This window comes from Panthera tigris, chromosome D1, assembly GCF_018350195.1.
Source record: "Panthera tigris isolate Pti1 chromosome D1, P.tigris_Pti1_mat1.1, whole genome shotgun sequence".
In the NCBI taxonomy this organism is placed as follows: Eukaryota; Metazoa; Chordata; class Mammalia; order Carnivora; family Felidae; genus Panthera; species Panthera tigris.
The window spans coordinates 69062284-69087645 of record NC_056669.1 but is presented as its reverse complement, the minus strand read 5'-3'; the positions used below and the strand labels follow the sequence as shown (position 1 = coordinate 69087645).

Here is a 25362-nt window from a genome sequence, read left to right as displayed (position 1 = left end):
TGCCAGAGTATTTCACGGTAGCATTCCATGGCAGATTCAGGTCAACTTCCCATACATCCTACACTTGGAGCACTCGAGGAGGATAACGGAGGTTCAAAACAATAGCTCTGAGGGCAGAGCATGTCTTTCCAGGCCTTCCAGCTCCAAGATTAATGACATTCAGTAAAGCCTGTGTTTATTATCTTTTTATTCTTTGGGGAAAAAAGTGGTATCTAATTCCACTGTGCAGTATATATATTTGAACATTATATAACACATTTTTATGTAACAGGTTCTTGACATAAGACAATGTTTCCCTTACTATCTAAATGTATTCGGGAAACAACTGACATTAAAAATATATATATACACCAAGGCTGTGGGTGCCTGTCTTTGGGTTAAGAAGCTGGGGAGAGGAGGAAGAAGGTGAGAGACTCTTGAAAAGGGCTCCTTTGCATTTCCTCTGCAGATGGCTACCGGGGGAGGCAGGGGTACTGGGCTCTGTTCAGAGGTCCATCTCACACCTGGAACCATCCCGGAGGGGCTGGCTGAGCCACACGGGGCCCATGTCAGAGCAGTGCCGCAGAAAGGCACGAGGAAGCAAGAGACAGAAATGCACAACAGGATGTGAAGAGAATGCTCACAAGCCCTTGTAACTGCTGCCAGGGTGAGACCCAACCGTGCGTGGCGTCCCCCGCAGAGGACTTCAGTCCTGCTGGAGAGCAGGTGCACAACCACATCTGTCGGCTGTAACACGGGTTGCCAACCACTACGGGCCTCCTGGCCTGCTGGCACGGTGCGGGGCACTGCGTACACAGGATTCAATGTGGGGGCTCCCCCCTGCAGGCCCCGACTCCAGGGGCTTGAGGGCCAACTCCGGAGTCCTCTGGGCACGAGTCCTGTCCTGCCCCATACCAGCCGAGTGACCCTGGGCAGTTTCCAAAACCACTGCACTTGTAAAATAAGGATAATCACTGGACCTACCTCATGGGGTTGTAAGGAAGATTAAACAAGTTCATAAACATAAGGTGACTAACATCTTTGCTGGCACATAGTGTTCAATAAATGCTAGCCGCTATTACCATCATTATTACTATTTCTGTTTTGCAAATGAGGTAAGTCAGCCTCAAAGAAGCTAACTAATTTGCCCAGGCCACACATTTCAAATGGTAGTTGAAGGCATAAATACATGTAAATGTTTTACTCAGTATACGTACAAAATCCAATGGGTAGAGTATTAACCAGAATATGAAATCAAGACCTCCATTCCCCCTTCTTTAACCAGACTGGATGAACATGAGTTTATACTATTTAAAAGGACAGCATGTGCTAATGTAAAAATCATTTCTCATCATATGCCAGCACTCAACGTTCCCCTAAAGCAAAGATGACTAAAGCGTATCCAATCTTATCTTCCCTACCACGAAAGTCCCCACCTCAAACCCCCCTTCCCTGTAAACCCGCCTACTCATGGCCATGACCACTGGTGCCCCTGGTGCATCCCATCCCCTTTCCTCCTCCTCAAGATCATCAATTGAGATCGGGCAAACACATCCTGAAGGCTCCCTGTGCCTGTGATTTTGGGAAACCAAGATGAACTCCCCCAAACTGCTTAGCCTGAGCAAGCAAGACACATATTCCCAGAGACGGCCCAACACAACACAGATGCGGCAGTACCTAAGAATCTGAGCTAGATCAAGAGCTGGAGGGTACTGCTACCAGGTGTGGGGAGGAAGAAAAACAAAATGAATAGCTCCATAGCTCCTACAGGACCAAGCAATTGAGCCAGGTCTTAGAGAAGAGTAAGATTTGGACATCAGTTGGAGCACGGGAAGAGCCAAGGGCCGGTCCAGGGAAAGGACAGCCCTTCAGTTTGACCAGACAGTCCTGTGCACACAGACAGGCAGGCTGGATATGGAAAGGCGAGAGGGACCAGAAGCACCAAGAGCTAACATTCACTGAATGCTTACTATGCGCCATGAATAGCTTCACGTATTTTTCATAGTTTTAACTCATTCAATGTACACCACAACTCCTTGAGGTAAGGACTCTGGAGATCCTGGTCTTATCACTGAGGACATCAAGACACAGTGAGCACAGCAACTTGACCAGATCATAAAGCTGGTAAGGAACAGTTAGGATATGACACTCCAAAGTCTGCACCTTTAACCGCTCAAACAAACTGCCCCTCAGGACAGCTTGGCTGTGAAGGGGTATAGGCAACAGTGTGTCAGGAGGATGAAAGGAGACAGTGCTTGCAAGCAGTTTGCAACCTCTAACTCCAAGGTCACAGATGCCGGCTCCAGGCTACTGTTAATGTGTACAGTGAACTTGCTAGCCGCCGAAGCAGAAGAGACAGATCAGGACTGCAAGTGGGACCCTGGTGAGTGGAACAGTGTGAAGCGCAGAGCCAAGACAAAAACGTACCTTTAGGGTATGCAGCAAGAGAACCAAGAAAGCATCATGGCAAGGCAGAAGAAGGAGGGGATTTCAAGAAGGGAGGAAAAGACAGGGTTACAGCTGCAAAGGGGCCCAGAACGACCATTCTGCACTAAGAACGGGTCCCTGGAATTCAAGACTTAAAGACTTTGGAGATCTTTGAGAAGAACTATAGAGAAGGCTGAAAGGAGCCAGAGGGTGGGAGCTAAGGGCAGAGCAGATGAGAGAGAATGAGGTGAATGTGCACAGCCCCTGTGAGAGGTTGCTGGGCAGGGAGGGGAGAGATAGACACACAGGTTCAGGGGTACCATGTACAGACCAGTGAAAGCCGCCTGCTGCACAGCAGGCCCGCAGAAGGGCTGTTTCTTCTCCTTCTATCCTTCCTCTCCTAAACTGAGAGGAAGGCTTTTCTGGGGTTGATGAGGAGGCTGAGGACAAACAGCATGAAAAGCTATTCAGCGGGCAGGACCCTGGCAGCGGTGGGAGGGAGTGGCAGCAGGCACTGAGGGAGGGCTTCCTGTGTGCCAGGCATTTTACACGCATCATCTCCCTTGATCCTCACACGGACTCCATGAAGCTGGCACTGTCACTACACCGCAGAGGAGGAGCCTGTGGTCAGAGGGGTCAAGCACTCGTCTGATCCAAACCCCAGTCCCAGGTCCTGCCGCCAGAGTCAAGGCTCCCACCCAAAATGAAGGTCTGAGAAAAAGAAAGAGGGGAGATCCACTTACTTTTTCTGATCTGGAAAGAGAAGAGAAGCCACGGAGGAAAGAGACAGGATGCTTTGAACAGGAAGGAAGAGATGCTGAGGGGGCTCAAGTCAGAGCAGGTCTTGTTTCCAGAGAGAAAGAAGGGAAAAGCAAGGGTGGGTGTTTGGGGTTAAGTCTGGGTGTTGGGACAAAGTAGCAACGAGGAGAGAAAAGACCCGAGAAGGGCAGCATGTGGGTGTTTCTGGACTCCTCACCACCCTCAAGGTCTAGAAAGGATTTTTTTTTTTACCTCCCTGCAAGTATCTACCATGATGCTGACTAAAATCACTCCATAACTATAACATCGTAAGGGGCAGAAACTGTTTCCTTAATACTGACTTTCTCCTACCACCCTCAGAGCTGATGTTGCAATCACAAACAGAAGAAATCTCATGGAAGGAAGGCAACTCTTCCACCAAAGAGACATATTAAATATTTAGTTTTCACAGATTCTCAGGCAGTTTTGTTAACACAGCCAAGTCTTTCTACAGTGCTTGTTCATTGTTTAGTATATAAATTGCACAGAGATTGTCGGTATTGAGGGCTAAATCTGAAAACACGACCACTTCCTTTTCTTCTCTGTGGCATGCAGAACCTCTTCTGCGAGAGGCAGACAAACTCCTGAGTAATCATCATTTTATAAATCATTCTAAATGGATTCGTTCAAACCCCATCTGTTGTTCTGTTGAAGTTTCCTATGAAAATAGGACTTCAGCTCAGATGTTCTGGAGGCTTGAGCAGGTAAATACCAACCTGAACTCAAATGTATTAAAACTTTAGATGCAGAGAACTGTAGCGCAGAAGGAACCTTTGAGATCACGTACTTCAACAGCCTGACTTTCCATCTGAGACAAACAGAACCCAGAGAGGTTCAATGACTTGCCTGAAGCGGCACAGCCATGAAAACCCAAGTCTGGGCAAGGACCAGCATGTTCTAACTCTCAGCTAGTGCTTTTTACCCCACCTGTTCCTTTCTCTCGCCCTCTTTTTAAACTGTAGGAGTTAAAATAAGGCACAAATTTAACTACAGTTTTAAATAATAATAATAATTATTATTATTATTATTATTCACTGGCTACAACAACCATCGAAACCAAAATACCTCCACAGATCCGGGTTCAGATGACACAGGCAATTTCAAAGCCTTTTCTAAACAGCATTCAACGAACTGTTTTCAAGTGAACTCAGTAACAGATCATGGACCGAAAGATTCAATTTTGTGTTTTAAAAAATATTTTGGAGTTTCATTGATATGGAAATTTAATTTGACAGCAGTGATTTTTTTTTTTTTACTTGCAAGCTCGAAGAGCATGAGATTATTCAAAACTGCTCAAGAGCAGCAATGATTATTTTAAGCTCATGATTCAACCAGTACATTAATTAAAAACTCCACCAACCCAAATTGACAGATCCTGATATCAATGGGACCAGAAGAATTAAAATAATAGTTGTCATATAAAAATAGATGAAGGGGAGAACAGCAGCAGATGTCAGAAGGACAAGCAAGCCTTGTGTGAAATGAGATGCATCTAATGGGCAGCTTTTGTGGATTTTTTTTTTTTTTTTTAACGGAGATCCTGGAAATACAGGTACAGCCAGGAAATGCTTCTGCACAAATACCGAATCTTATTTCTGGAAGCTGGGTGAGAAAACTTGGCTAATAATTGCATGCTGAGGAGTAGCTTCGTAAGCAGGGAGAAGAGACTAGCAAGCGCCAAAGTGCCCAAACAACGCTTTGGACCGGGAAGGGGCCAAGGGGCCGAAGCGGAGGAGGGAAAGGGGGCTAGGGAATGTGGGGTGAGGGGTGTCAGCCTGCTCCCGCATCGGCCAGCACTGCCAGGGACAACCGACGCCGATGTTCAGGACAACCCTTCCTTCCCCTGCGCCTGCCCTCCGACACCCGCCTGCCGTCCGGAGCAGGCTTTTGTGACCCCTCGGGGTCACCGACTGAAGCCCGACAAGGTCGGCATTAATTTCTACTCTTCCACTTCTACCTCAGAGCCAACGAGAGCTCTCGTGGCTGTCAACGCTCGGCAATCGCGAATGGGAACCTTTCTTCCCTGACATCTGTCAAACTCGGTGCAAGAGCCAGCCTCGCAGCGCTCTCCGCGGGGCTCCCGGGCTTCCAGGGCGGGTGGCGGGCCCACACCTGGACGCCGCGGGACGTCCCCGTGCCGTCGGGCACCTGCTCAGAGACCACGGGGGATCCTCCCAGGGCCGCCGAGGACCCAGACGGCGCAGGCCGGACGAAAGTTCGCAAGCTGGGGTCTGCCCCATCTTGGAACCCGGATTCCCGGGTGCAGCGCCAGGCCCCGCGACTGGGCCGAAGGGGCGAGCAGGCTCGGACTCCCCAAGCCCGACGGAGACGCCCTCCCCACCCCCTCCCAGCCCCGCTGGCTCCCGAAAGGGAAGTGGAGGAGATGGGGAGGAAGGGCAGAAGAGGCACTGCTTGCCCAACGCCCTTGGGGTGCAGCCGTCAAGAATGGTCCTCTCGAGGGCTCCCACCCCTCCCCCCCAGCTCCCAGGGATACATTCTAGGACTCGCCCAGAGCCGGATCATTGCTCCCAAAGGGCGGAGCTGTCCCTTTAAGAGGCAGCTGGCTGCTTCCTCCCTCCTCTCCCCACCCCTCAGGTAGCGATGCCCCCTGAGAGGAGGTAGGTACTCCCGCGGACACTTTCCCGGTCCCTTTAAGGACGCCTGCGGCACCTCTGCCCGCCCAACCCTGCAGTGCCAGCCCCCGCGAGAGAGGATGGGGGCGGCCGGGCGCGGCGCCTTTAAGGGGCGCAGCCTCCCCGCGGCTGGGGTGGGGGCAGGGAGCGGGCACGGGCCCTTTAAGGCCGGCAGCGGGCACGTCGGGCAGGGTTCCCCGGCGGCCGGGCTGCGCCCGGGGCGGCGGCGGGGGCGCCGCGCCTGCCAGGGTGCTAACGGCCCCCGACGGGGTGCTCGGGGCCGCGCCGCCGGCCGCGGCCGGCCCGACACTCACCGTGGCTCGCGGGAGCGCCCGCGTCCGCGCCCCCACTCGGATCCCGCGGCGGCGGCGGCGGTGAGTCCGGCGCGGGTAAACAGGCACCTCCGTCCCTGACCTACTTTCTGCCTTCCCTAAATGTCGCACCACTAACCTACTTTCCGACCAATCCGCTCCCCGCCGGCCCAGGCCCGGCCCCCCGCCCACCAATCGCTGTGCCCAACCCCCCTTCCCCGCCCACCAATGGAGGAGCCGCGGAGCCCGGATACCTGCCTCTTTCCGCCAGCCAATCCGAGCGCCCGAAGGGAGCCGGTCTCGGCGGTCGCGCCCGACCAATCCGCGCGCCGCTCGGCGGCCCGCTGGCCAGTTGTGTGGCGGCTAGAGAGGCCTCTGACCAATGGCGGGGCGGTGGGGGCTGGTTTACCTGCTACTTTCCCGCCACCAATCGCTTGGCGCACAGAAGCACACGCCCCGAGGAGCAGACCAATCCGCGCGCTTTCCCTGGATTTCCTCGCCCCTGCCCTTTCCCTTCCCTTTAGGTCTCCTGCTCGCGGTGGCCACTGCGGGTGCAGACGCCGCACTGCTTGCGGTCGCCTGGGCTGTCCCTCTTCTGTAGGACCCTGGCTTGCTTCTGGCTCAGCGGTTTCACCCCTCCTCCTTCTCTTCTTCCCTCGGACACCCGGACGAAATGCAGCGTTTCCTCACTCGCCTCCCTGCGACTCCATCTAGGAAACCAATTTTAGGAACGCAGAGTGCCAGACCCTTCCTAAAACACCCTGGCTTGCCAAAGTCCAAACGGGAGAACGAATACTTACTATTTCTAGGAGGCTTTCCCATCCAAGCTTCTTAGGTTCCTTTCGTTCGTCCTGACCTCCAAGTGTCCCGTTGGAGCTGTCATTCTCGTTGTTCAAAAGAGAAAACTCAAGCCCGCGGCGGTTCCATTGCATTTCCTTCCCGGGGCCGGGTTTTGACCACCTACTGTGTGGCAGACACCGTCCCGGCGGCCGGCCGTCTCCACCGCGAAAAGCTGTCGAGGGAGTGGGACAGAAGGAAACAAATCAATATTTCATAATAAAACACAACTTAGGTACTGAGATGACAGCGAATCTGTCTTACTTTTGCATCTCAAGCACTCAGCAGAGGGCCTTTAAGCACAAAGATCTCTCAACCCTTCTGCTTGTTAAACTCCCCGAATGCAAGGGTGGTGTTTTGTTTTTTTTTCTTATACTCACCCGCCTCCTTTGAGCACCTAATGGGAGTGAGGTAGAGGGATGGGGGCAGGGGCCTGACATCTAGCAAGTGATTGACAAATGTTGTTAACTGGATACACGAACAAATGGGATTAAATCACTTCAGCCAGTTCTATGACCCAGACTAGCCCCTACGACTCTAGAATTGTAGCCTCTTTCCTTGAACACAAACATTGCATTTTAATCATCGTAAAATCCTTGCTGTCTCCAGCTCATTGCCAGGCACAGAGTGGTTGTCCAATATGCACTTATGGCCTGAATATCAACTGTTCTCAAGGTCAACTAACTTCATTGGTAGCTTACTATTTTTTTCTAAATTTATATGCAGGTGGAATCTTACTGCTGTTTACTTTGTCCCTGCCCTGATTTCATAAGGAAACCACTTTATGTAAGTGGCGTTTTAGTAATGCACTTCCCAAGATATTGTGGACAAGATAAAGAAATATAGGCCTGGATTCTAGTGTAATTAATTGGGTGAATAACTGGCTTAAGCAACCATAACCTAAAGATGCTGATAAATGAATTTGTGTCAACCTGAAAAAAGAATAGAGTGGATCAATATTTGTGCAGCATCAATCATGTGATAAATGCATTCCCTGCATCTTCTCCCTTAGTCCTCACAACCCCATTTTACAGATGAGGAGACTGAAACTCCAAGTTTAACCGGCTAGTCCAATGTCATGCAGTAGATGGCAGATTCCCAATTCAAAGCAGGTTTATTTGACTTCAGAACCTTCACACCATACCAGTTGCCATCAGAATGGCAGAAGGCTCTCTCCAGGGCCCAGACTTCAAAACTTCCATCAGTGCTTTGAATGAAAACCCAGAGGATTTGCATCACATTTCTGAATGATGCCAAACCAGGAGGGGAAGAGATGCCATTACATACATAAGCTGAATGCAGTGTTGGAGCAGTGGGCTAGCTCTTACAGGGATAAATGTGGGGGTCTCACCCTGGGAAACTAACTGCTGAAAGGCAAAGGTATCTTGACGGATGCATGTACAAGCAAGCCTAAATGGGCTTAGGTGACAGACAACTCAAATCTGAGTCCTTAGTGAAATATGGCTGCCAAAATAAATGAATGCTGTCTTAGGCAGCATTGATAAAAGTCTGACGTGTAAAGCAAGTTGGGTGTTACAGTGCTGCCCAGTGTTGCTCATTACACAATGTCTCCAATTAGGGCTTGGCAAGAAAAGTATCTACATGCACAAGGAGAGGGACCAGGATATAAAGAGGCTGGGAATTATGTCACATGAGGAAAGATGAAAGGAAGCAGAAGGTTTTGCCCCCAGGGGTACAAGGTAACTATCTTCATGTATTTGAAGGGCTGTCAAAGAGAAGAGTATTAGACTCATTCTTCAGAGCCCTAAGGGGTGGAAGGAGGACCTGTGGGTAGAACCTCTCAAATGAACCAATATGAAGAGTTTTCTAACAACTAGAACCTCTTCTTCCTTGATAAGTTGAATTTCCTGTCACAGAAATTTCTAAATAAGAATTGGATGGCCAGGGGTAGGAGCGGTCCCAGGACAGGTCGTCCTTTTAGGACTCTGCCTCTCTAAGATGAAGTGCTTCTACCCTCATACCTTGGTTCTCCTCTTTAAAAGTTTGTCACCTTGACTTTTCCTACGCTCAGTGGCCAAGCTACTGTTTCTCCTCACATGAGCCTGTTCTTCCATAGGTAATTACACATTGTGTTTCTGTCTGTTGGCCATCCCAACCAACCTCCATCTTTCACTGGTACCTACTTCCCTTTTGTTTTGTCCCTCCTAGAATACTGGTTTTTAATTCTCTGGGCACTGTTAAGGTCAAAGTGTTGTCCTCATCTAAAATTCACTGTGCATGAACAGAATCACAGAGATACAAGGAAGGGGAAAGAGAGCTTTACTGAGCACCTACGGTGTATCAGATGCTTTAAATACATGATCTAATATGCTATTCTTTTTAACCTTGCCGATTGATATGCTCACTCTCCACACTTGCAAGGTGAATGCTTTTATCAAGCAGTGTAACCTCCTTTTACCCCAGTTTCCTCATCTGTAATATGGGGATAATCTAATATCGACTTCACAAGATCGCTGTGGAAGTTAAATGAGACAGTAGGAAGAAGGCCCTTAGCACAGTTCCTGGCACACAGTAAAGCTACAATACATACTAGGTTAGCAATTCTATGCAATAGGTATTTACTGCACCCACTTTACAGAGAAAGTCAGTGAGGATAAAAGAGTATAATCCACAGTAGTTCCCCAAACTCTGATCCGTGGTCAGGTCATTGGAATTAACTGAAGAGTTGTGTTTAGTCTGTTCATTTGGGTTTTTTGTTTGTTTGTTTTTTAAATATAGAGTCTCAAGTCCTAATTTGGAAGGATTCCGATTCAAAATCTTTGGTATCTGACAGGTAGTCCAATTTGGGAACTGCTAGTCTAATGGAATAAGTCCAGGCCCCAAAGTCAAACAGACCTGAAGTCAAATTTCAAGACTGCTGGACTGAATGGAGGAGCCAGTGACAGGACCGGGCAGTTGTATTCTCTTTGCAAGGAAGCTGGGAAGCTGGAAAGCAGAAAGTCAAGTAGCAATGTGTTCCTATAAATAATAGTAATTACAATAATATTTATTGCAGGTTTACAACGTGTCAAGCACTATTTCTAAGAGCTTTATATGCATCAACTCATTCAATTCTCACAACCCCCTACAAGGTAGATACTTTTAGTATTCCCATTTTACAGGTGGGAAAATAGAAGCACAGAGAGAGGTCTTAAGATCTCATGCGAATTAGGCAATCTGAACCCAGAACTCACACTCTTAACTACTTCAGGAAACCCCCTCTTCCTTTGGACAATTCCTTTGGAAAACAAAGAAACTTCATACTTTAGAGACACAGATTCAGGAGTCATCAACTTAAGGGTAATGAGTTGTTTGCGGTTTCAGGTAGAGAAAAGGAAATTACCCAGGACTATGTCTTAGGGCTAAGGGTGTCACCTCACATTTAGGGGATGCAAGAAATAGAAGCCTCTTCACCTAACTTAAGCCCAAAGGGGGAGGTTTATTGGGAGCAGACAAGAATATCTCATAGGAAGAAGTACAGCTAGCCGTGCCCCCACCCCCACCCCCCACAAAGGACCAGAGCTGCGGCACCATTGGCACAGAGCACTTCCCATCTCCTCCTCTCTCTGAGGTCACATGTCCCCTGGACTTGGCTTCCCTCTGCTTATGTGCCTTATGATTCTCTTTCTCTGTAGCTCATCACCCTCCGCCCCATTTGTACCTGGCCCTTCATGAACGCTTTCAGCCACGGGGAGAGAAAGAGAACAGGAGAGGCTCAGACAGGTCGTTCTCAAAGCTGGGGGTATGGACTGAGCAAGATCCCCCAAAGGTGCTACTGAAGTGAAAGAAGAATGAGAACAGGAGAAAATACAGAGTAGGAACAGCAAAAGAAGTGAGCAGTGAATAGCTGCGTTTGGGAGACTTCAGAAGAAAGTCTCAGCAGACAGGTTGAGAAGGTCACAGAAACTTACACGTGAGGCAAAGGTTTTGGTTGGAACACCAAAGAGACTGTTTCACTAACACTGCGTCTACAGCCACATCTGCCATAGGAAATTAGGGAAATCACAGACAGAAATGCGTGAAGGTGACATGGTGCCCAAGAGTACAGACAATTTTGTAAAGACGTTGGTTATTTAAGGGGAAATTAGAAAAAGAGTTGTGGCCATCTCTCAGCAGCCAACCCAACTGAAAGTGGTCTATGTTTATAGGTGTGGGTACGATTTTATTTTTTTAACCAATGTTGACTGTCTGGACACACAAAAATGGAACCTCTAAACATCGGGCATTAGTGGGCTTACCAGGATTTATACCTCTCTCAGCTGTTTTTGAAAAGACCTTCCTTGGCTCTTTTTTAAATGGGATGGTCATACCAGCCCAGAGCGGGAGAGTGTGTGCCCTAGACCGTGTAATTAGGCTTTAGGCTACATCTTGCTTGCAGACATGGCCAATATTCCAGAGACCTTGGCGTTCAAATGTCGAAGGGGCTTTTCCATTTGGCTGAGGGGTGTTTGCTAGAGGGAGCTAAAACACCAGTGACCACATCACTTCTCAACAGAACCCTGAAGAACAAATAGACACTGTCTTCAAAAAACTGGCATACTTTTTGCCCTGTTTTACTAGACTGAACAGCACTAAAATTCAATCTCTGGATAATATATACACATGTATGTTACATACATATTATTATATATTATATATGTGTGCATATATATATGTGTGTATGTGTGTGTATCTCCATTCAGGCTAGTAAAGTCAAGTGTTAAGTCATTTAAGAAACTCATTAACTAAAAAAAATTACAATATGCTTTTGAAAAAGAAAACAGGGGACTGATTGGGGGATGTGACCTAACATTAGCAAAGCATGCTATAAGAGTGTGGTAATTAAAATAGTCTAGTATTGGTTTAGAAACAGATCAAGAGATTAATGAAAAGGCATAGCATCTAGAAACAGACCAAAAAGACACAAAAATTGAGTATAATATAAAGGTGACTTTTAAATTATTGAGGAAAAACATGTGGAGTTTTCCACAAATGGTATTAAAACAACTAGCTAGCCATATGGAAACACATAAAGTTTGCTCTCTTCCTAAAATGTAACCCATCACTATTTAGGATTTAAATGTAAAGAGTGAAATCTATAAAAACATGGGAAGTAGGGCACCTGGGTGGCTCAGACGGGTATGCATCCAGCTCTTGATTTCAGCTCAAATGATGATCTCATGGTTCGTGGGTTTGAGCCCCAGCCTCTGTGCTGACAGTGTGGAGCCGACTTGGGATTCTCTTTCTCCCTCTCTCTCTGCCCCTCCCCTGATTGCGTGTGTGCACATGCTCTCTCTCACAAAATAAATAAAAATTTTTAAAAAACCAGGGGAAGAAACTATGAATAAAATTTTTACAAACTTTAAAGATCTTTCTAAACATAACACAAAATCCAGGGACCATAAAAACAAAGGTGGATTACATAAACACACACACACACACACACACACACACACACACACACACACACACACATCATGAACAAAAGAACAACCAGCAAACAGGCCCACAACATATTATTAAGAATGCACCATACATATTCTAGTTAAAAGGTCAAAAGTTGGGTATGAGATGTAGGCAATGCTTCTAGGGACATTATTTAAACTTGTCATTCGTAACAGAAGAATTCCTCTATGAAGCATTACTCCTTGTAAAGTTGTCTGATTTCCTTGGCTCTCTCTCTTGGGTGTTTCTGGGTTTTTTGTTTTGTTTTTTGTTTGTTTGTTTGTTTGTTTTAATAAAAGCCAATAATCCCCAAGCACTACCCCAAGCAACAAAGCCTGTTTGATTCTCTTCAGCAATTCTGGGCCCTTTACTTCACTTGTGTAAAAACTACTGATTCAAAACCTACCTGAGGGAGACTTCCTACCTGAGGAAGACTCCCATCTTGTACAAGAATGTGTGTCCATTATAAGAAGGTTGCTGCTCAAATCCCTGCATTCTCTTTGCAATAAAAAATAAAAAGACCCAAATATCCATGGTTTTTTTTTACAGGTTATAAAAACTAGTACATGTTTGTGACTTAAAAAATTTGGAAAACACATGAAGAAAGACACATGAAGAAGAAACTAAACATAATCTATCGTCTCATTAAGCGGATATAACTCCTATTAAAATATTGATGTGTTTTCTTGGCGAAGTTTTCTTTGTAATTATATTATATTGTGACCTTTTATCACACTGACTTTGTTTTTTATCATCCTGCTTTTTAAAACTGATCCGTCATGGGGCGTCTGGGTAGCTCAGTCGGTTGAGCATCCGACTTTGGCTCAGGTCATGATCTCGCAGTCTGTGAGTTCGAACCCCGGATCGGGCTCTGTGCTGACGGCTCGGAGCCTGGAGCCTGCTTTGGATTCTATGTCTCCCTCTCTCTCTGTTCCTCCTCTACTCACACTCTGTCTCTCTCTCTTTCAAAAATAAAGATTTAAAAAATTAAAAAAAAAAAACTGATCCAGCATGAACATTCCTCCAGGCCATTCAGCTTTCTCCTATAACATGATGTCCTAATGGCGATGGCATATACCATTGCGTGGAGGAATCATACACCATTAGGCAAAACTCTTATTCCTAATTGTCCTTCATTATAAACAGTTTTGAGTATGGTATATGCTTATTAAATGGGCCCACAGCTTTCCTACCCTACATCATTATCATACCGGGTTTCAAGAAATCAATCAGCGTAGACGAGGAATAAAACTTACATATTTTTCCTTGACAGTTTTCGTGTTGTCTCCTCCCGCAACTGCTTCTTTCTCTCTCTGTATCATAAATCTTACGTTAGAGACACAAGAAAATTTATATGCCGTCCAATTAAAAACAAAACTGGAAATGACTATGGCTTGATAAGTGTCTTTGGAAAATTTATTACCCCAATTCTGTGTTTCAAAGGGCACTCCAGCTATCTAAAGGATTGATTTGCAATAAAACTTACTGTAAATAAAGATATCCAAATCTTGAGCACAAATGGAGTCATTGAGTTTTGATTGTATTATTATTTTTGTCTCTTGTGCCATGTCATGTCTTTTATTCTTCTACTGCTAAATAAATTCTTTGTGCATTTGTGCATCTGCCAGAGAGAAGCAAGGAAGTATAATCAACTGCTGTTTCTTCTTAGCCATTGGAACACTGGATAGGTGGCAAAGTTGAAAGTCATCAGCAAAACAAAGTTGTACAGTGACCCCTGTGCTTGTAAATCTCCCTCACTCTCAATGCCTTTGTCCACATTACACTGGCTTATACCTGCTTCTCTGCTTAAAGGTCACTTCCTCAGGGAAGCCTTCCCGGACCTCCCAGCCATAAAAGCACCCTGTATTTCCTCTCTCAAAGCACTATCGCACTTGTAATTTCTTGTCTTTCTATAGACTCTGGGAGGCAGATACCATCCTTTATGGTTCACTCAGCTCTCCTGTAGCTATCAAAGTGGCAGCACATTCACAAAAACAGATACTGTTTGGATAAGTGAATAAACAACAGTGAAGAGATGTAAAAGTGAGGTGTACATTTTCCAGGCATACACACATCTTCTTTCGTAGACAAATATAGGAATCACCCCCTCCAATCACCAGCCCACATCAAAGAAAACTTCCCAGACCACGCTTTCTAAAATAGCAGCCTCCTTCCAGTTATGGAAGGAAGAAGTCACAGGGAGGAAAGGTACAGCATAGGGAACATAGCCAACGATATTGTCATAGCGCTGTATGGTGACACATGGGTAGCCATGCTTGTGGTGAGCACAGCATAAGGTATAAACTTGTGAAATCACTACCTTGTACACCTGAAACTAACGTAACAAGGTATGTCAATGATACTTCCGTACAAAAATACATGAAAAATAGCAGACACCCTGGGGCCCTGGGTGGCTCAGTCGGTTAAGCATCCGACTTCGGCTCAGGTCATGATCTCGTGGTCCGTGGGTTCGAGCCCCACATTGGGTTCTGTGCTGACAGCTCGGAGCCTGAAGCCTGCTTCGGATTCTGTGTCTCCCTCTCTCTCTGCCCCTCCCTTCTTGTGCTTTCTCTCAAAAATAAGTAAACATTAAAAAATTTTAAGAAAAATAGCAGCCTCTCCATTTTACCCCATTCCTGTCCTTCTCTCCCCCCTCACCCTTCTTTATCTTCTTCTTTTTTTAATGTTTATTTTTTTTGAAGGAGAGAGACACAGAGTGTGAGTGGGGGACAGGCAGAGTGAGAGAGAGAGATAGACAGAATCTAAAGCAGGCTCCAGGTTCCAAGCTGTCAGCACAGAGTGGGATGCGGGGCTGGAACTGACAAACCGCGAGATCATGACCTGAGCCGAATCCAGAGGCTTAACGACTGAGCCACCCAGGTGCCCCTATCTTCTTTATTTATTTTTTATTTTTTTTAACGTTTATTTATTTTTGAGACAGAGAAAGACAGAGCATGAATGGGGGGAGGGTCAGAGAGAGGGAGACACAGAATCTGAAACAGGCTCCAGGCTCTGAGCTGTCAGCACAGAGCCCGACACGGGCTTGAACTCACAGACCGCAAGATCATGACCTGAGCCGAAGTCGGACGCTTAACCGACTGAGCCACCCAGGCGCGCCCCCCATCTTCTTTTTTAATAACACTTACCATTAGGTGACATTTTGTTACGTATTTATTTATTGTATGTTCTCTGCAATGAGGTCTATAGGGAAGGGGTATTTTTACTGCTCTATCTCCCACACCTAGAAGAGTCTCCATCGTATGTATGGTCAATGTATAAATGTTGGCGGAATGATTGAATGAATAAATGAGTAGGTAAGATTCCACAATGTAGCACTGTCGCACCATTTTGAGTGGCCATGTCAGACTTCAGGAAAGCCCCTCACATGATAATATAGGGACAACAGAATAAACACTTTTCCCCCCAATTTTTCCTTTAATTAGTTGCAGTGTTCTTGCCACGTATTAGCCATTTTTACAGTTGCTGCTACCAAAATCTTTGTTTTGTCACCTAATAGTTAATTGACAATACATTCAAATAAAGTATTTCATGGAGTATAAAAAGAAACAACAACAAACTCTCCTGCAAGTTATAAGGGGAATGCTCTCTCTCAGTTTGTATTGTGTCGTTTTATTTTTTTGTCAAAGAGTCCAGCAAGAAGGGGTAGGACGTTGATTCACCTTCGAGAAACTAAGTTGTTTTATCAACTGGATAAGATATTGTGCCCTCCTTTAAAAATGTCAACTATAAAGTTAGAACATAAACACACAGAAAAAGTCAAAGAAAATAATGTGCTAAATAATGCTGCACGAAAAGTAAGACCCCCATCACATACAGAGTAACTAAAACTTTGTTACGTAAGATACAGACATAGGGACAAATTTGCAAGACTTCTAGAGATACGTCAATAATTTTATTGAAGAGTTTATGGGATAGACTTTCTGCAAAGTCGTTTATAATAATAAAAATGATTTTTAAAGGAAATCAGGAGAGCCGAGTGTTCCAGAACACTTCATGTGTTCTCTGGCACCACTTCATGTTATTCTGGTTTTCTCTCCTTAGAGTCACCAGTTATCCAAATTGTACAGCCTTTGAGATAACTTGCCCCGGTTGAGCTGGGATCCCTGGAAAATTCCAGCGTGATCTGCTCTTAGGTCTTGGATCGTACTTTTTTGTCTCAATAAACTGGGAAATACCAAGAGTCACATTTTGTATGTCCAGTTCCAACATGAAATTGAAAATAACTGACAGCATACTAGTAATGCTTAGCATTATTTTTATTTGCAGATATTCTCCAGCATGAAGCCCTGCCTCTGGGGAATATACTCTGCTGTCTAGGGATCTGGCGGAGAGCTAAGAGACCACCACACTATAAGCCCACAACCCCACAGCCCACACAAAGTCAATGTCTTAATCAAGAGTCCCAGTTGGGGCCCAAAAGAGGAAGTTATATTTTTCCCAGAGGCCATGGTCAGAGACTTCATGTTTCCTAGGGACAGCAGGTTTCAGAAAATGCAGGTGATTAGCTGTACCCATGTAATTCCTATCTCATTTATTCCTCCACTGTCTTCCCCTATCATGGGTGCCATACTGGCATCTTGGAGGGTTGGTGGTGACTCCTGGTTCATTACAATATTTAGGAGTTAACCTTTCCACGTAGGTGAAACTAAAAGAGTTGGCAGCCTTCCTGGTAAAATCATATTTCCTCCCCACCCCTGCCTAATCCTAGGGCTTAAAGATAGATCTGATAAACAACAATTTCATTGTAACCAGGGGGAAAGACTACATTAAGTTTCTCAGTCTATTTAATACTTCATCCCAGGTTTTCAGCATCCAGCTGTGTTCGTTTGTAAGACATTCGATATTCTCTTATTCCACAAATGGAATTCTTTTTGACAATGATGAATGAATGAAGTACAATGCAACTATTTTTAGTATGGTAATTGTAATTAAAAGGCAATGGTATGATACTCTTGCCCGAGCATGTCTGAGATCTCCCTTCCATTTTCTCAGAACAATACTTAATATGCCTGGTTGCAGAGACTTGTTGCTTGTTTCCCTTCTGGTGAAGAATAGGTAACACTTGACATTCTTCTAAAACAAAGTGAATGGTGTGTCTGAAATTGTGGTTTTGGCCAGACACAATCCTCTCTTTCTCCATTTCTTCATTTGCACATTCCGGGGAATGAAATTTCTTCTCCACATATAATGGTAAATTACCATGAACCTAATCAATTTCTTAGGAAAGTAATTCTACTATATACCTAAACATTTTTTTTAAGTGTAGGATAGTTTGTTATTTTGTTGTTTAAAAATAGACAAGGCAGGGCACCTGGGTGGCTCAGTCAGTTAAGCGTCCAACTTCAGCTCAGGTCATAATCTCACAGTTTGTGAGTTCAAGCCCCACATCGGGGCTCTGTGCTGACAGCTATGTCTCCCTCTCTCTCTGCCCCTCCCCCGCTCGCACTCTATCTCTCTCAAAAATAAACATTTAAAAAATTTTTTAAAAAGAATAGACAGAAGGCATACCTAATAGTAACTGCCACTTTCTCAGGGCTTTCTAAATAGTCTCTCTATATTGACTTAAGCCAACCCAGTGGACATAACAACTCTAGAGGTAAGTTTCTATTTTATCCTCATTTTATAGATGAGGAAATTGATGCATAGCAAGTTTAAGTAACCTGTTCAAGGATATTAGCAAGCAAATAGCAGAACCCCAATTCAAAACTGGGCATTCGGCTCCAGTCTCTGACCTCAATCTACATGCTGTCCTCACAGCAGCTCCCTTGGCATCTGAGCATTACTCCCATTTGGTGGATGAGGCCACTGAGGCTTGGAGAGGTAAAGTTACTTGCCCAGCATTGCAAAACTGGTAAGCAGCTAACCTAGATTTCAACCCAGGCTTTAGGTCTCTTTGGTTCTAACATCTGTGTTCTTTCCATCCCTGAAATAATGCTGCCTCAGTGCTTTTATTCCTATGGTCCTTTCAGAAAGTATATTGTGCCCTAACTAGATTTGTGTGTGCTAGTGTGAAAATCCAGCCATTGCAAAGAACTTTTTTTTCCATAAGAAATGTTTTCAAACTTCCAAAGTATCGTCTTAAAAATGACTATTTGCCATTCACATCTGAAAGTTAACAATCAATCAAGATTAGAAAATAGGGTCCAACTCTACAATGTTAGGTGCCATGGTCTTTTGAAAGGTAAAAAAAGATTCCATTTTGTTTCTTATTCTGCAAAGGGGCTACCAGGATGGTTGAACTAGCGACATACATTGTCTCTAAAATAAAACAAAGACTATAAAAACTGAAAACATACATAATGCTTTAATTTTTTTTTCTGATCAGTTACTAACCATGCTTCTAAACTGTGCTTATCCTCTGCAAAGCAAGCAGTAAGAGGCCATTAACTGCAATGCAGAAAGCTTTTTTTTTTTTTTTAAAGCTTCCCTCTCCAAGTTTTTGTTTGCAGGCAAGTCCTTGGTGCGCACTTGAACACGCTAGGGAGACTGCACCAGCCGGGCTGCCTTGGAATGATTCTAAAGATAAAAACTCCTTGAAAAACAAGCAGTCAAACCTGATTATCATAGAACCCCACAGAATAACACATCACTGATATTTTTTGTACACACGAAGACCCAAAAGGCCTCGTATATGTTTTTTTATTTCTGTTTCAGCAAATTTTAAGCTGAAGTGTGACTTCCATGTTCAGCATTAATGGGCCTTTTGCTGTGCTTTGAAATTTGCTGTCGTCCATTTCCTGTGCATTTACTGTTTTTGAGACCAGTTCAGCCAACTAGAGAGTCCTGCTCACTCTATCCTTCCTGGGTCATCAGAATCTGATTTATTGAACAGTGGTCTTCCTCCTACAAGGTGTTCCCCCTTAAAAATATCTATCCTTTAAAATAGCTGTAAGGGTGCCTGGGTGGCTCAGTCAGTTAAGAATCAGACTCATCATGGCAGCTCAGGTCTTGATCTCAGGGTTGTGAGTTCAGGCCCTGTGTTGGGCTCCACACTGGGGGTAGAGCCTACTTAAAAAACAAAACAAAACAAAACAAAACAAAAAAAACAAAAAAAAACATATAAAAACAAAAAACAGAACACAAAACCAGCTACAAACCTTAAAAGAGAAACATTTTAAGTGCTGCTTAAAAGAGTATGCTTGGGAATCCATTGGTAGAGGAACCACTCTTGCAATAAAACATTAAATGAGCTGTATGTGTATGTGAGCAGTTACTTCATAGAATATAGAGAAAAAAAAATGTTGAGCTTCAGATTTAAAAATGTCTGGAACTTGGGGCACCTGGGTGGCTCAGTGGGTTAAGTGTCCAACTTCGGCTCAGGTCCTGATCTCACGGTTTGTGAGTTCGAGCCTTGCATAGGGCTCTGTGCTAACGGCTCAGAGCCTGGAGCCTGCTTCGGATTCTGTGTCTCCTTCTCTCTCTGCCCCTCCCCTAACTTGTGCTCTGTCTCTGTCTCTCAAAAATAAATAAACGTAAAAGAAATTTTTTTTTAAATGCCTGGTACTTTGTGTTAAGTGTGTGTGCATCCCCACACTGATGTCAACGGAAACATTTATTTTCTGTAGATACATTGCTCAACAAAAATTGCTATTCTCTCTCTCTCTCTCTCTCTCTCTCTCTCTCCCCCTCATTATTGTTGACACACATCTCAAAAGAGGTTGTCTATATTTGTGGCCTCCTGTTACTCACTTCAAAATCCTTCCTTATCTCCCTATATACCCATTTTTCTGAACGACATCCTAAAGTCAAATGGCTTTTCCTTAGTCTTCAGTCTCCTTAATTTGAGAACAACACAAATGAACAAAATTTAAAGCTGGAAAAATAATTACCAAAGTTGATTTGACATCTCTTAAGTGATAGGAAATGGTATTTTGCTGCTTAGTAATTAGACATAAATATTAACTAAACATTGTAAATAGCTTTAGTTGACAGTGTTGCTTTTACCCATTCCAATCAATTTTTATTTTTCAGCGGTTGCTTTGCTTTATTTGACCAGCTATTGAATTTTATTTCATTTAATATTGTCTATGCACCAAGCACCATGCTAAACATTTGGTACATATTATTTCATTTATTCCTTACATATGTGCTAAGATTATCGTCCTTATTTTACCAGAGATGAAATGGAGACCCAGAATAATTAATGCATCCAAGATTATGGCTAACAGTGGAACAAAGATCTGAATCAATCTTTTTTAGACAAGAAAGTACTTGCTCTCAGTTCTCCATATCTACACACACTATCAGTTGTGATCATTTTTTTTCTGGCACCACATACATTTTAATACTCAAGGCACGTATGCATTATCCCATCAGTCGGCCTGGCACTCAGTAAACATTTAAGTATTAAGTAAGATTCCACAATAAAGAAGACACAGTCCCATCTACCAAGACATTCATGGTGTAGTGGGGAATAGAGGGCAATAAATGTGGCACAGAGCAATGAGAGAGTCATCCCAATAGAGAGATGTATCCAGTGCCATGAGGGTGGGGAATGGCCAAAATCTGCCTGGGGAAGTGAGGAAAGTTGTCAGAAAATGGCTTTGATTTGAAGAGAGATGTGAAGGGCACAGAGAAGTTTGCAGGCAGAGAAGAGACAGACGAGGCTTCAAGGCAGCTGGGCTCCAGCATCTGGGAGGGGACATTCCTGTGCCTTCAGGCTCCTCTGTCCCTCCAAAATCTCTGGACTTACTACACTTAACTGGAATAGCTGTCAGCTTGTCCTCATCAAGAAGAACAACTTATTGTAGAGGTAAGAGGTGTCAGATTCTTCTGATGTAATACTCTTTTCATGCCCTATCCCCATTCCTCCTTACTACTCTATTCCAGTGGTTCTCAGAGCGTGGGTCCTGGGCCGGCAGCAGCACCTGGGAACGTGTCTGAAATACAAATTCCTAAGAAACAAAACAAATGAGCAAAGGGACAAAAAAAGGAGAGAGAAGCAAACCAAGAACCAGAGTCTTAACTAGATACAACAAACTGATGGTCACCAGAGGGGAGGATGGTGGGCAGGTGGGTGAAATGGGTGATGGGGATCAAGGAGGGCGCTTATTGTGATGAGCACCGGGTATTGTACAGAAGCATTGAATCACCATATTGTATTCCTGAAAGTAACATTACACTGTATGTTAATGGATCGGAATTTAAATACAAATTTTAAAAGAATGCAAATTCCTAGGCCCCGCTCCAGATCTACTGGATCAGAAATTCTGTGAGTGAGCCCAGCAATCTGGTTTAACAAGTCCTCCAGGTGATTCTGATATATGCTGGGGTTTGGGAACCACGACTGTGCACTTACTGTCCTCAGTATACTTGAGAACAGTAGAGCTAGGTTCCCTACTGAGCTGGGAAGCGTGACCCATCTCTTTTGGTCACTCTTGTATGCCCTGTACTTAGGCCAGCACGGGACACATAGTAGGTGTTCCATAAAACGTTCGTGGAAAGAAAGAAAGAATGAATAATTACAAAATGAATTCCACAAGTATATGGAAACCTTCAAGTGCTAACACCCTTAGAAGAGCTCATGTAATGCCGCTGAATTGTAGACGGCTGGTAAGGGGCACCTGGGTGGCTCGGTCAGTTAAGCGTCCGACTCTTGATTTCGGCTCAGGTCATGATCTCACGCTTCCTGAAATCGACCTCCACGTCAGGCTCTGCGCTAACAGCACGGAGCCTGCTTGGGATTCTCTCTCTCCGTCTCTCTCTGCCCCTCCCTCTCCTCTCAAAATATATAAACATACATACAAATCAATCAATCAATAAGTAAGTAAATAAATAAAACAAACAAACAAATAGATAAAGGTCTGGTCAGAATGGGAGGGCGCAGAATGTTGGGAGGTCCTGGGAAGGAAAGAGAATTAACATTTGCTCAGCACTTGTCTACATGCTGGGGACTTTTCAAAGGCTTTCTAGTAACTCCCAGCAACCCCAGGAAGAAGCTGTTCTCATCCTCACCTGAAAGACTAAAAACTGATGTTCAGAGAGAAAATGTGCCCGGAGGCACAGAGCTGGCGGTGGGTGGCACAAACCCAGTGCCCTTACTCTTTCCTCCTCTCCATGTTCCCACTATAGACCACCACCGGCAGCCAAGGAGCGGAAAAACGGAAGTGGGAAGCCCTGGTGGGAAAGACAAACTCCATGGACCACTTTGCCCGGCATCATCACTGTCACCTCCACTCCACTCGTTTGTTCAGGATGCTGAGTTAAGCAGAGGCTTTAAGCTATTAGTGATGCGTTCGTAGGCATTTTGTTCCATTCTTCATCGCCTTCACAACCCTCCCGGCCTCGACTGGCCTCAACATCATACCTTCTCTCATCTTCTCCTGTCTGCGTGTGCCTTTTCGTCCACCTTCACTCACCCTGAATGGAGACATCAGCTCGCTGAGCCTGCCCGTCTGGGCTGGAGGATGCCTCCCTTGCTGTGTCACATTCAGCTGCGGGCTGCGCTTCTGACGTTGCCCTACGTGAATCCGTTCAGCTTCAGCTTTGCAATCATCTTCCCCCCAGAACCCAAAGATTTTGGTTCCTGCAAATGTTTACAGATTTCTTCCTTCTGGAGAGGTTCAACGGCACGTTCATGACTCTCCAACTACCAGCTCCAGCCCTGGGCTTGTCCCGAGCTTCACTCCTACATCTGTCTATCTGCTGGGTGTTTCACCTGGGTGGCCTGTCTTCACCTCCAGTGCAATGTGCTTGAACTGAACTCATCAATCTATTCTCTTAACTTTATGCTTCCTCCCAAACTATTACTCTTTCTACCACATTCTACTACTTATTTGGCTTTAAACTGACCCACTTAAGTACTGGGCCTCTCCCTTCCTTTGTAGTTTCTCTCTTCCTCCTTTCCTCCCGCCTTTTCTTCCTTCCCTTTCTCTCCTCTTCCTCTTTCCACAAGCAATTACTGAGCACTTACTATGTGCCAGCCCAGGCATTGTCTCTGCCTTCCTGTAGTCTACATGCTAGAAGAGAGAGAAAGCCGACAAGCAAGCAAGCAAATAAACGAATGGTAGCTTGTGGTAAGTACAGCGAAATAAATAAATAGGGCATTATGCGGAGAATGAGCAAGAGGGAGGCCAGGAAAGGCCTCTTGGGAAGGCGACATTTAAGTCAAGACCTGTGGGGAGCAGTGGTGGGGGAGGGTGGGGTGAGGCGGCTCTTCATACAAGGCTTGTTGGGACCAGAGCTCAGTGAACTGGTGGAGAGTGGAGCATCCAGGAGTGGGCAGGGACAGACCACGTGGGGCCAGAAGGACAAGCAAGGGATTCACTCAAAGTGCTGTGGAAGCCTTTAGGAAGATTCTTGTGGGGAGGGGTCTAGACCACTGTACCCTGAGAGGAAGTATGAAGCGGACGGTGACCTTTCCAGCTGCTCTCTGGAGAAAGGATTGGAGAAGTGGGGAAGCCTGTGGATTTACTTTCATCTTGCAGCATCTTCCTGATAGAACATCTTTCTAACTAGGCCTGATTCTCTTCCTTCCATCCGAACTGTGAGAATTACATTCTGCACCATTCAATCGCCGTTCCGGAGAGAGGGGGTCTTGGGGCTCGGTAACGAGCAACATCATCATCAACAATAATAATAGTAGAGCTTGTTGGCTATTGCTATGTGCACTCAGTATGAATGCGTACATACGTTATATGTTTTAATGCTCAACAGCACTACGACGGGTCTGCAATTATCTTCAATTCACAGGTAAGGACAGAGAGGTTAATTAACTTGCCCAAAGTCACACAACTGCTAAGACAAAAAAGAACTGAGACCATTTGTGAGTAAACATGGTAAGGCTTTGATGGTTTTCTCCTTTCTGTTTTCCAGACTCAGTGTGGAAAATTCAAATTGTACAAATTGATGCAAAGTAGAAAGCGAAAGCTCCCCATAATCCTGCCCCTAAGGTGTGACTTGGAACTTCCACTGTGGTTTTGCCCCAGAGGTGCTGAAATACATCATATTGGCAGTGCTGAAAAGCTCTCAAATACCAAGTCCTACGAAGGGGCGAGTCCTCTCTGAAGCTGGTGTAGAAACAAAGGGATATGGAGTCACTTTCTTACCATCTCTGCTGCCGGAAGTGGACGCCAAACTGTTCTCGCGCCAAAAGGAGCCACACCCGTTGGGGGTGAAAGAACTTTTAGCCAGTTTATATCACTGCTTAGAAGGACAGGCCAAAAACAGCAGGAAGAGGACAATGAGAGGTTACCTACACCCACGGCCGAGCAAGAAAAAGTCAGAGGCCAAATCTGGTTGTTCGTTTCTAATTGTCATGTCTCATTAAGAGAGACCATCTGGGTTTCCCCTGTAAGAGAAACTACACCTTCATCAGGAAAACTAATCACAACAGAATGATATTCTGGTGTCATTTCATAATTCTGATTAAAAGCCGGAGGTGCTCACATTTCTAAACCCCGCTGTACGACAGGCTGTTTTCCAAACAGGGCTAGGCCATGCTAACTGTTGAGTAGGAAAACTCATTAGCATCCTGTGTGAATTATCTTGTCTTTTTTTTAGGACCGGAAATCAAATGGGAAGGGTTCCCTCCTGTTCCAAGTGAGTTCCAGAAGAATTACTCATGCTCCTTAACCTATGAGTCAGACAGGAGTCTAGGAGAGTGTTTCCAAAACAGGCCGACAATAAGATAAACAAAGCAATTGATATGTGACAGTCTGGACAGGCAGGGCTGCAATTGGCCAAAGTGATGGGGTCAAGAGTAAGAGGACGGGAGGCCTGGAATGGCCGAGCTGCCAGGAGAAGCCCTGGAGAATCCGAGCTCTGCACACCAGCTCAGAGCGCTTCCTGAAAGTGAATGTCCACCCGGAGATTTGCTTTCAGATCCTTTATTCAATTCCATTGACTTAGTGTATGGAATTCCTGCATCCTCCCCTCAAATGACTCTGAGGGCCGACTGCTATCACACTGCACCTCCTGGCTCTCTAAAAGCT

The 25362-nt window shown here is 45.2% G+C and overlaps 1 protein-coding gene across 15 annotated transcripts in view; it reads right to left on the bottom strand.

The window, feature by feature from the left end:
* ARNTL (aryl hydrocarbon receptor nuclear translocator like) overlaps window positions 1–6256 on the bottom strand; it is a 99407-nt gene extending 93151 nt beyond the window's left edge. For all 15 annotated transcript variants that reach the window (XM_042959321.1, XM_042959323.1, XM_042959324.1 and 12 more), the window contains exon 1: window positions 6152–6256. The gene's annotated coding sequence lies outside the window, so the exon portion shown is untranslated. The remainder of the gene's footprint in view (window positions 1–6151) is intronic.
* Between the last annotated feature and the right edge of the window lie 19106 nt (window positions 6257–25362).